Here is a 12,015-nt window from a genome sequence, read left to right as displayed (position 1 = left end):
TACATCAGTCGTGTGGTTCATAGAGAACCCATAAGACGACGAAATTCGTAAACGTCCGAGTGTAAACTGATCGACAGTCAATTGTTAAAGCCATTAAAAACGCCTTACAGGATCGGGTGATCAGGCTCAATGACTTAGGAGACACATGTCATCATGTGGCATTACGCTGTTGACTGCCTTGTTCAGCCACGGACTATGTATTGGCCGCCGCCATTAAGCTGGTATATAGTTGAGTGCGGCATAAAACTAAACTCACTAGCATTACGTCAACTATAACCATTGTCCTACCTGAGCCAGAATATTTCCTCTGCCACCTAACCCTGTCTGTAATGCAAGCTGAAGCAAGTCGATTTTCTTCAGGTTTCGAATCCCCCGTCTCGGTGGGGCTGAGGTTTATTTTAATTCGTATATTTTCGGACACTAAGCGTTGGTCTAAGGACCGGATGATGAAGAGGATCAAGAGAGGCGATGGGCTGGAGGAAGAGCATCCCAACTTGAGTAGAATGTTAACATATGAGGAATGTGAAATGAAGCGGGGAACAACACTACAGTAAGCTTCCACCTGTGAGGGATTACCCCAAATAAGCCCAGCAGAGCGGTCTGTTGTGTATGTCCGCGTGGAATTCCGGAATCCTGTCAGTCTTCCACAGATCATGCATTGCTATTTGATATAAAGGGTAATAGGGTCCCTTTGAATCACACACAATGACTGGTGTACGTTGGTTTTATGAGAGACCTTAAAGTATATTTTATCGTCGCTGGATATATTTTGTTTGGTTGATAGTAAATATACACTTTGGAGAAAAGAACGTACAGGCTTAGAATTGCATTTCAACCACAATGTTATCAGAACTAGGCTGAAGTCACCAAGGCGCTGGATACTTAAATCCACAACTATCTAATAACCATTTGATTTACCGTTTGTTTTTCTTTAGTTTCCATCAAACAAGGCGTATACATAGTTTTGCTTACACTAACGCTTAGTCTCTGAAAATGTATAGGAACAAATAATTCCGTAATGTTTGAAAATGAGTCCAGAACCCGACCCAAGGAAATTCCGGTATGTTTCATTAAAGGCTTTAGCATTGTAGCGCCGGGCGGGCGGGAAGATAATACGGTTCAGAGACAGCGAGACAGGCTACCTTTTGCGAGAATAAAGTAGAAAAAGAAGTCCATCTCAAATCTCAAACAGTTGGACGAGTCTATGAGTTGTTCTAGGCTCCGTTTCAATCTAGTTTGATTTTGTGGATATTAAACTTTCCTTCTGGACAAGCAGTTTAGTTAGACACGTATTTCATTATTTAACCTAATGTTGAATTATATCTTACTATTGTTATCACCTATGTAGAGAGATTTCGGATCAACGAGTCAATGGTAGGCACTGTATATATTTAAGGACACGGAAATTAAAATTACTGGTCACAGTGACTTTCCAAGACAATGTTGTATATTGAGGTCATTAAAGAGTTTGAAAGGCTTGTCGGCCACATTTGATGCAGCAGGCATAAAAACGAAACAAGATGCCAAAGAGTACCACGATCTCCACGCAAAGCAAACAGGAAGTGTTCACCTATTTAATTACATAATCACGACCTAATTCAAAACTGGTCCTGAGAAACGGTAAAATCGTTAACGAGCCGACTTAGCTGACATCACTCAACAATAGTTGACGATGCTCTGCCGACATGTGTCTATGGTTCAAATCCTAGTCTCCGACTGCGCATCCCAGCAGACATCCCAGTTACATCGTTCAAGAGGCCAATATGTGTCATCACGGGCCGACTTCGCGAAACCGATCCCTCCCCGAGCTTTGCTCAGTTTAATTTGAGCCCTGTCATTTTTTTACATGTTCCCCCCTCAAATGATGACAGATGCCAATTTTGATACTATCTCTGTAAAACTGATCAAACCCTCCCTCTTCCGGTACAGACATTCCACCTCACAGTTCTGTCATCAATGCCGTAATTACTGCGACCCCTTGTCACTTTCAGCACGTGCAGAACGTGTTCGTTTTGACACTGACATGACAGATGACTTATGGCACTAATAGGTGTACATTTCAACGCGACCTACGCTGTGCGGAGATACTGCACCGGAAAAATGATTACAACACAGTTTGTTTACATTGATGTTCCTCATGTGAAATGTATCCGTCCAAACGAGGCTTTCGTAAATGACTTGTTGGAGATAACACTGCTGAAATAGACATTGTTCTCGCGCACGTTTGGTGTACATTTCAACACCGGCATGTCGTAATAAATAATATTTTCTAATGTAATGATGCTACAAGTAATATTTTCTTTATGGTTCGCGAAAACTGCGAAATGATGCACCTGTACTGTGACAGTCTGTAATTTGAACAATTTTTTGAACCGTCAAAGAGATTTGTTTTCTTCTGTTAATTTAATTCGTGTGAACCCTCATTGTTCGATTCTGAAAACGACAATGACAATTTTCAGTGACATCATGAAACTGTGATAAACGGACGTATTAATTATCTGATATTTTACTGAGGCAGTATGATATTAAACTTGATTACTGCCACCTAACCTCCTTGTATTTCACTGTTAAATGCCATTAATATCAGTTTTATACTGTTAGATGCAGTGTTAAGACGTTCCGAATTAAGACATTCCGGTTAATCCCAAAGAATATTATTACAATTGCTACTTTGATAATATGGGCGATTACGGTTATTCAACGGCGATGATCAATTCAGGAATCGATTACGGTTATTCAACGGCGATAGACAATTCAGGAATCTAACCTTGCAGAGTTTCAAGAGAACCAACCGCATTAAAAAGGACAGTAGAAATAGAAAAATTAAATTCATCTTGCACAGGTATGACTTTGTTATCATGAATTAAGACAGACCAGACCATTTTCTTGTAAATCAAGCCCTGTGTGCATATATACCTTTGCTACAAACTGATAAACAAAACATATTCTTATTCAATTGTCTTTGTATATAAAGCATGCGTTGGGAAAAAGAGAACAGTATACCTTTAAATATGTAATGTCCAAAATATTCCTTTAAAGGTATAGCTTTAACTACCATGTATATGGGCCTGAGGCCTTTCACACAAAGAACATCTTTGTGTTGACTTTGACTCTTCTCTGTGATCAACAAGAAAGTAACACAGATTCTATTCAAGTCTTTCGGTAGTTAGCATGAGTCATGGAACTCTTATCGTGGTTCAAGAACAAAGATGATGACAAAAATGACGAACCAGCAATATAACACAGGTGTTGCTGTGTTATCTGTACCCTGTGAAATATGGTGCATCTGGAGACATACTTCACTCGTTCCTGCCTAATCAACATTATTGCAACAGCCTCGACCCTTCATGCACCGTCTGAGGACGCCAATTAGTTGACGTTATATCAAAAGACGCCGCACAACATGAGACCGCCTTACTCTTTTCTTCCCGTATCTCCTAGCGCGGGGTGTTTTAACAGATACTCTCAGCGTTTACACGACTTCCGCGATGGACAAGATAAATAGCGTTTACTCATTAGGCTAATTAAAACAATTTCCCATGTGCAAGGCAGATACTAGCAGATACGCTGTGAGAACGTTCAGGTATTTCAGCATAAAAATATTACGTCAACAGTAAATCCGTCACTGACACAAGAATGAAAATTTCGTTTAGATTTTTAAAACAATGGTAAATAAGTCGCATATTTTCTATTACGTTAAAACAGAATACAAACGATCGCGTATCTTACGATATAAGCAAATTATTCTTGTAATTCAGCCCCACTGCAAGTTATTCTTTTGTGCAGGGATTCCCCGCACAGCATGTGTCAGTGTCTATAAACGATTTGCTGCAATAAAGTCTACGTATATTTGTGGAAAACATCCAGCCGCGAAACAGAAGCTGTTCCTCAGGTGGAACTGTTCACGTGGGTCTTGATTGCGGCAGGTGATCGTAGAAAACATTGTTAACCTTCAAACACATATGAAAATGTACCCACAAGCACGTTTAGGCAGCGCTAAAGGTATTGTTCCACGATAATATATGATACTATGTCAGCAAACCAGATTAATGTTGTAACACTTGTTAACAAGATAAAATACAGGGGAAATGTATTGTACTGATGCTTCTTAGCTAATGGAAATTGCTGAAGTACATTTAAACTCATGGGAGCTTTCCTTGTTAAAATATCTATTACCAAAGTACATAACCTACATATTCACGTAATGTATATCAATATGCAGTGACGATTAAATAATTCTTCTAAATTGTAAATATTATGAACGGCACGGAACAAGATACATAAAGTGAGTGAGTGAGATATGGTTTTAGGACCTTTTAGCAATATTGCAGCAATAACAGCGGAATGGGACACTAGCTTGACGAGCGGCTGCTTTAATCAATTGGCTAGTACTTCGCCCCTGATTCCTAGAGATAAAAATATAAAACTAATGCTACATTGATCGAGTTCTTCAATCTGCCGATTGCCATTTAATCAAATGTCTTGCAAGTACTTACAGTAACAAACAAATTCATTCAGCAATAGCAAAGAGTAATAATATATAACAAATACAATATAAGTTGCTAATGTTTTCAAGTAATGGATAAATATATATTCGAGATACGTATTATCCTGTATCACTCATCGCATGATCTGCTTAAGTGAATCAAAAGAATTATACTTCGAATAAAAGCGACAAATCCACATTCACATTCGTATGAAAAGTAGTACCACCTCGCACATTGCATATCATAGCAAAGTTTTCAATACTACTCAACACAAGATAAGGACACGCCTTCAGCTGAATTAAATGCCGAAGCAAACACTTATAGTTCACATTCCTTTCGTATATCTGTTCATTCAAAAGATATACGGTTGCCTTTCACAAAAATCGTTAAAACCGTACACATAATTCCCGAAACGAAAGTGTTATCACGAACCCAATCATTCCTATGGACCACACATATACCTCAAATACCTGAGTGCACAAATAGAAATGAAAATTGCGTCTTGTAACAGTTACCATGAATGAGATCGGACAGAGAACATAACCCCGCAGTGCGCTACTACACAGAAATACATTCTTTGTTTCTACTGCATCAGCAGGAAGGTTAAGATTTATCGCTCGGGTACCACATTGAGCAAGACAAATTAGCAACTCTCTCTAACTTAATGAAGATCGGTTGCGATAGTCTGATACACTCATCATCCGAACTGAGAACGGAGGTTCCTAAACGCTGATAACGACTGCCATAAAGGTTCTCAGAACACAGTGGTGACCATTTCTCCCTCGTTGGAGAAGCCGTACACTATCGACTAACGTGTTGGTTAACTCTAAGCTGAGTTAGCTTAATGCTGGGTCAATCAGGTGCGTGGAGCAGAGTTATAAACACAGTTCAATCGGGGTATCATATTACTTTATGCGAATTGTAATTGACCGGTGCGTGTGATAAATATGAACGTTTGTACACCTCTACACCCCTTTTTATGTCAGTTTTGTCTATAACACTAAAAAACACACAGAGTCCAATTTCTGTTGGCTTTCATACCACTATTTAGGAATTGAAGGTAACAGTTATTAGATCTCAAGACTTACACGCGCGTTCCATAGTTCAACTCACTCAAGTTCCACGTGTCTGTTTGCATGGTGTATTTTACCACAAAGTTATATTACAGCTAGTGCGTGATTTTAGTCTTACGCCGCTTTTAGCAATATTCCAGTAATATCACGGTAGGTGACACAAGAAATGGGCTTCACAATGGGCTTCACTTTCACACATGTTACCCATATGGGAAATCGAACCAGGGCGTGACGAGTGAACACTTTAACCACTGGGCTTCTTGCGTTACAACTCATGACAACAAACGATAATCAATCCAGGCCACTATCTGCAGAATTAACGGATACGTCACATTCCGTTATTGTATGGCATCATAGTATTGCCTCAAATCAAAGGAAACATTAATCATCTGTATAATTTCAAAGGAAACATCCCATCTACTAGGGTGAACATTCTGGTTTGAATCAGAATAAGAGTATTGGTCATGCAGTGTGCAAAACAATCAATACATACAACTTCCATTTGACGGAAACATCGTGACTTACGCCCTCAGTTCATATTTGTGAACCAGCCTGTTTGTAAAAACAATTGGGGCGGCAGGGTAGCCTAGTGGTTAAAGCATTGGCTAGTCACGCCGAAGACTCGGGTTCGATTCTCCAGTGTGTGCAGTCCATTCTTGGTATCCCCCGCCATGATATTGATAGAGTATTGCTAAAACCGGCGCAAAACCATACTCAGTCATTCTGTGAAAAGAATACGTGTGAGTGAGAGAGTTTGGATTTGCTCCGCTCTTAGCACTAATTCTTGCAACAGAGTAATTATAAAGCGGTACCAGGTCAAGATCAAGATTAAGATGGTTTATTATACATAAGACCTCTGGCCCGTATACATAGAATTATAATGACTGGCAAACGGTATGGACAGGCAAAGTATGGACATTGAAAACAGTGAAAAGCATGATATAATTGTGAAATTGGTTGGTGGGAAATCAGACTCTTTCTTAATGACAGCGAATGTGTTAAAAGCAGGCTAATTTTTAGGTAGATATACAATTTACTCAATATTAATCATCTCCGTTGATTTGATGGTCCTTTGATTAGAGAGCTTTGTCATCAATCAGTGTTTATGGCATTACCTCTAATACATATAAGTCAAAATCCGCAATTCAAACCGAGATTTTTAACTATTGTACCTTACACGCTATCACAGCTCTGTCAACCTTCTTCAAAGAAGAAAGAAGACAAAAGTTCCACTTTCATTCCAAGAATAGGTATACTTAGAGCTACGATACAGAACCTTCGCTTCAATCGTCCTTCGTTCCACAAGCCTTGGAAAGGAATTGATCGTTGAACGTGTAACAGTTCAGATTAAACGTTTGAGACAGACAGATAACTAGCGATTCCATAGATAACAAATTGCTAATTCATTACCCGACTGTTACTCTCGAAGTTAGTCTGGCAACTGCGTTGCTTCCTGCATATCAACACTCCTCCACCGTCACCGAGTTGGTCTAAAACAATTAATTTGTTAACCAGTATCGCCCACGAATTAGATTTACAGAACACACTATACGCACAAAACAATCCAATTTCTTTGAAGAAGGTAAGACAATTTTAGATATGCATCGAAAATATCAGCCGCTATCGACAGAGAACAATCAGTCGCGATTTTCAGTCAATTCCATTTGCGCAAAAAGGTCAAATAGTGGTGGATATGAAACATAAAAAGTAATGAAAATCAGCGATTACACCGGGTGTCTGTGAGAAGGGGTAAGCATTTCCTGTCCTATCGGCAAACCACAGCATTCACAGAACTCGCACACATAACGATTATTGGCCACAGAGCAGAATACAGGGTTAATGCATTTGCATGTCAGGTTTCCTCACTGGCTACATTTCAGTATTAAAAACTTTATTGCACGTGGAAGCCGATGCAACTATATGTCTATAGAGGATTTCTAAATGAGACATTAGCTATCGATAATACCCGTGAAGATCCTGGTGAAAATTTGTACACCTATGAAAATCTGACATGGATGACGGTATGTCCCGTAGGAATTGGTCTCCTGTAACCCATGCTTGTGGTAAGAGGTGTCTTATGGGATCGGGTGGTCAGGCTTGCTGTCTTGATAGACACACGTTACCGTATCCCAGATGCTTAGACCAATGCTCATGAAGTTGATCACTGGATTGTCTAGTCCAGTCGATTATTTATAGCTACAATATTAATGGTCGTGGCACTAAAGTATCTATAAACGGTTTCTGACACATACATGCACATCTAGACGTAGATCACATCTACAACGACTGATCATCCATCCTCTATTATACTTCGTCTGATCCATGTTATTTCACATTTCGTCACTTGACACATGTGCAGAGAAAGAGTAATGTTATTTTTCAACCTTTAAAAACTCATTCCAGTGCATAATATTACACTTAGCTTTGATAGAACATGTTTTTCATAGAGCAGATACATTACACTACTGGTGTAGCAACACATTAGCTGCCAAAACTACATCAACAATTTGAGGTATATATCAGTAAATTGCCATTAAAACGAATTTATGTCCGCTTAGGATTGAAAAAAATATGCAGTAGTCATGTTTTGCATATTTTTCAGTTGCAGAATGAAGGCATGTTCTTATATAAGTACCCATTTACATAATTTCACATACGAAACTAATAGTAAACGCATTTGGATAAATCCCTTGTTTATCGAAAACACATGTGTGCTAATTCTCTTGCGTCAGAACATTTCAACGGCGGTTTTCTATATGTAATTAGTTATGAATGTTGCAAGTGTTTGGGGTGTACAAAAAGTATGGGAAAAGATATTTATGTACTCATGACACGCAGGGGTCACAGTCTTATCAAAACGTCCTGGCCAACACGTCTTGGTCGGACGTACTTTGCCGTGGGTATGCCATTATGGTATGGTGATACATTAGAACAGCCAGGTTCGTGACAGAAGAGGAAAACCTCAGCTCTCTTTGTCACTGTAGTTCTAATATGCTTGGTAGAATCCTCAGTTACAATGAACACCATGCGACATTGGTAGAAGATTGACAAGATGGTGTGTATATGTCTGTGGCGAGTGAGAGATGTCAGTTTTAGCAATATTCCAGCAGTATCACTACTGGGGACACCAAACATTGACATCACACATTCTGTCCCTGTGGGAATAGAACCTGGGCTTTGGGTGTGACAAGCAAATGCTTTTACCACAAGATTATCACCGTCGTCGATTTCATTTCAAGCATCACGAAGCACACTACTCAGGTCGACTGTCTCCATTGTAAGCATTTTGTGGCACATTATTATGGGTAGAACGTCGACTTTCTCCATTGTAAGCATTTTGTAGCATATTATTATGGGTAGAACGTCGACTTTCTCCATTGTAAGCATTTTGTGGCACATTATTATGGGTAGAACGTCGACTTTCTCCATTGTAAGCATTTTGTAGCATATTATTATGGGTAGAACGTCGACTTTCTCCATTGTAAGCATTTTGTAGCATATTATTATGGGTAGCATGTCGACTTTCTCCATTTCAAGCATCGTGTAGCTCATTTCTGTACGGGAAGCAAAGGACCAGCGCCAAAATTACCACCTTTTCAAGCATCTTGTAGTGCTCTCCTTGTGTACCGCAAAGGGGTTGCAGAGACATATCATAATGACTGTCACTCTCAGGTCACCAAAAATCGTACAGATACAACAGAAATGACACAATGGTTGTCTCCCTGAGGATCATCGTATATTTATACAGTCAGGGGTTTCCTTCGGGACATCACAGTAACATCACAATAGTTGTCTCACAGGTCAATGATTGGTTTGGTGTGGTTGTTGGATAACGCCGCACTCCAATATTCCAGCTATAAGGCGGCGGTCTGTTAAAAATCGAGTCTGAACCAGACAAACCAGAGCATCGATCTACGCAATTGGGATACGATGACATATGCGTCAATGAAGTCAGCGAGTCTGACCATTCGATTCCGTCAGTCGCCTCTTATGGCAAGCATTGGTTGCTGAAGATCAATTCCAAAACGGGTCTTCACGCGAGTGAATGTTGTTTTAGGCCAAAATTAGTGGAGAAGGGGAGGGGGTGCTAAAGGAAATATGTCCACTGTACTATACCGTCGTTTAGGGCAATGTAACAGTCGTAAAGCGGCTTTCATATTGTGTCAAATGTGCAAAGGCGGGAATTATACAATATCATACACCAACAAAATTAAGGCGAGTGAGTGAGTATAGTTATACGCCGCATTTAGCAAGATTCCACCAATATCATGGAGGGGAAACGAGAAATAGGCTTCACACATTGTACCCATGTGGGGAATCAAACCCATGTCTTCGGCGTGATGAGCAAACGCTTTGACCTCAAGGCTAATCCACCTCCCCACAAACTTAAGGACTACACAATCTCACAGCATAAATCGGTTGTCCTTAACTATGGTCATGGCTACATAACCCACGTGTTGAGTTGAGACAACATGTAACACAACAAAAGCAACTTGAAATGTGACAGAGAGTCTGAAGATGAGTACCAAGTGCAATTAGGTTGAAATTCACAGTAATATCAAATTATCTATACCTAACCGAATCAACATCAAAATCAGATCCAAAAATGATGTCAATCCAGAGCAAATATGTCAAAGTTGACAACAAATTAGCAAAGCGCCATTAATTAACACTGACCAGGAAGTCATTGTGTCAATAACGCATATACTATATTTTATTACACAACAGCGTATTATTTGAGACTTACTACCGCCGTATTATAACGAATGACTTCGAAATTCCACTGTTCCACTTGTTGCAATTATTAAATATCATAGTATTCAGTAGAATTATTATACTGAATAAATAGATAGATTGATATAATATTTTCGCATATTTTAATAATTATCAAAACTGGCTTTTTGTCATGACACATATTGTATGAAACCATATGCATTTCCTATTTTCATCATCATCACAGTTCACACATGGCTGATTGTTTAATGTAACATGCAATACAAGCACCTACCGCGTTACTTTGAAACCTACCTGCAATTGACACGGACAATCCATGTACATTTCAGTATATCCAGGTATATTCTCAATGGCAATGCTGAACAATGCCGGCCCACCTGGTTATCGACAACCTACACATGGTGCATATAGCTCAGCTCTACATCGCATGCAGGATTCCACAGGCCGCGTATACACCTCCACATGCAACACACAACGCGGCTGTCAGCCTACCAGAACATTGAAGAAGTCCGGAACTCGAGTAATTGCACATGAAGGGGAAGTAACTGCTTCTAGACGTGTCCATTTCACCATTGGATCCATTTCTTTGTTTATTTGTGTTTCCCTGCGATAGACAGACGTAGATGTTCGTCCTGTGAGAGCCGGTTTTAGTGGGTATACTGGTAGATATTTACACGGAGGTGTTGACAAAGTGTGATCGCCAGGTGGCCAGTTTGATTGATTTATCAGTTATAACACTGATATCAGTTCTCCAGTTAATTTCTAAATTAGATTTAGATTCCATGCGATATCATTTTCTTCTTGTTATAGCATCAGCTTGTTATCTCGGAAATACAATTAGTCACAAAGGATATTAAATTAATTAAATTAAATTCTTATCTCCGTCTAAAGTTGTAATGTGTAGTTTAAGTCACGTTATCAAGGATGTTGTGGAAACCTTATACCGTTAACGATGGATTGAAAAGGCACCAGTACGTCTCTCTTTAATCCTCCCCAACCGGATGAACCACAGATTTGTACTGATGTATAATGATACAGATATGTATTAAACAAGAACAAGTTCAGACATCTGGACACAACATGGTGGTGTTGTATGTTTAAACAATCCGAACTGACCATGGTGACTTTGATGATAGTTATTACATCCGCCTGTTCGGTTTTCTTCCGAAAGACGCCAAAGAGAAGCGGGGATTGAATACATTTGCAAGTCAGTGAGCCTGGGATCAGTCTGGTGAGGTGCGCGAAGGGAATTCATGTAATGTCTGACACTAGCATCACTGGTATCATCGATCACTGCAGCTTGAGAACATCGACACCACACTAAATACATGATGTTCTATCCAAGTTTTACTTTTCTCACCAAAATTCTCACCAAAACCTCAACACAACTGTCTGTCACATACATTTGTGTTACTGTCATCTAAATCATAAGGCTACATAAAAAATTAAATGCAGCATATGTCATATTTGGGATTTCACTTTCTTAGTGAAGTACAAGTCTAGTACTTCATTTGGTTGAGTCCCATGCGGAATTCGAACCCGCAAACTCAGAGTCAGGCACCTAATCGCCAGCACACAAAGTCAGACGCCTAGCCCCCTCAGCCACCGCGACTTGCACATGTTACATTTGACCACTTTCTAAAATGGATATTGTGTAATCAAAAAAGAATTAAATGTTTCTCGGGCACATTCTTTCAAAAGTGACGAGGGCGGTAGGACTG

The 12,015-nt window shown here is 39.6% G+C and overlaps 1 protein-coding gene across 1 annotated transcript in view; it reads right to left on the bottom strand.

Moving 5' to 3' along the window:
* LOC137291116 (uncharacterized) overlaps positions 1-10,795 on the bottom strand; it is a 33,188-nt gene extending 22,393 nt beyond the window's left edge. Inside the window, exon 1 of the mRNA XM_067822397.1 lies at positions 10,589-10,795. The gene's annotated coding sequence lies outside the window, so the exon portion shown is untranslated. The remainder of the gene's footprint in view (positions 1-10,588) is intronic.
* Between the last annotated feature and the right edge of the window lie 1,220 nt (positions 10,796-12,015).

Source organism: Haliotis asinina, chromosome 7 (genome assembly GCF_037392515.1).
Source record: "Haliotis asinina isolate JCU_RB_2024 chromosome 7, JCU_Hal_asi_v2, whole genome shotgun sequence".
NCBI classification, from domain to species: domain Eukaryota; kingdom Metazoa; phylum Mollusca; class Gastropoda; order Lepetellida; family Haliotidae; genus Haliotis; species Haliotis asinina.
Note: the sequence above shows the minus strand (reverse complement) of the source record. Positions and strands in the feature narration are given on the sequence as shown.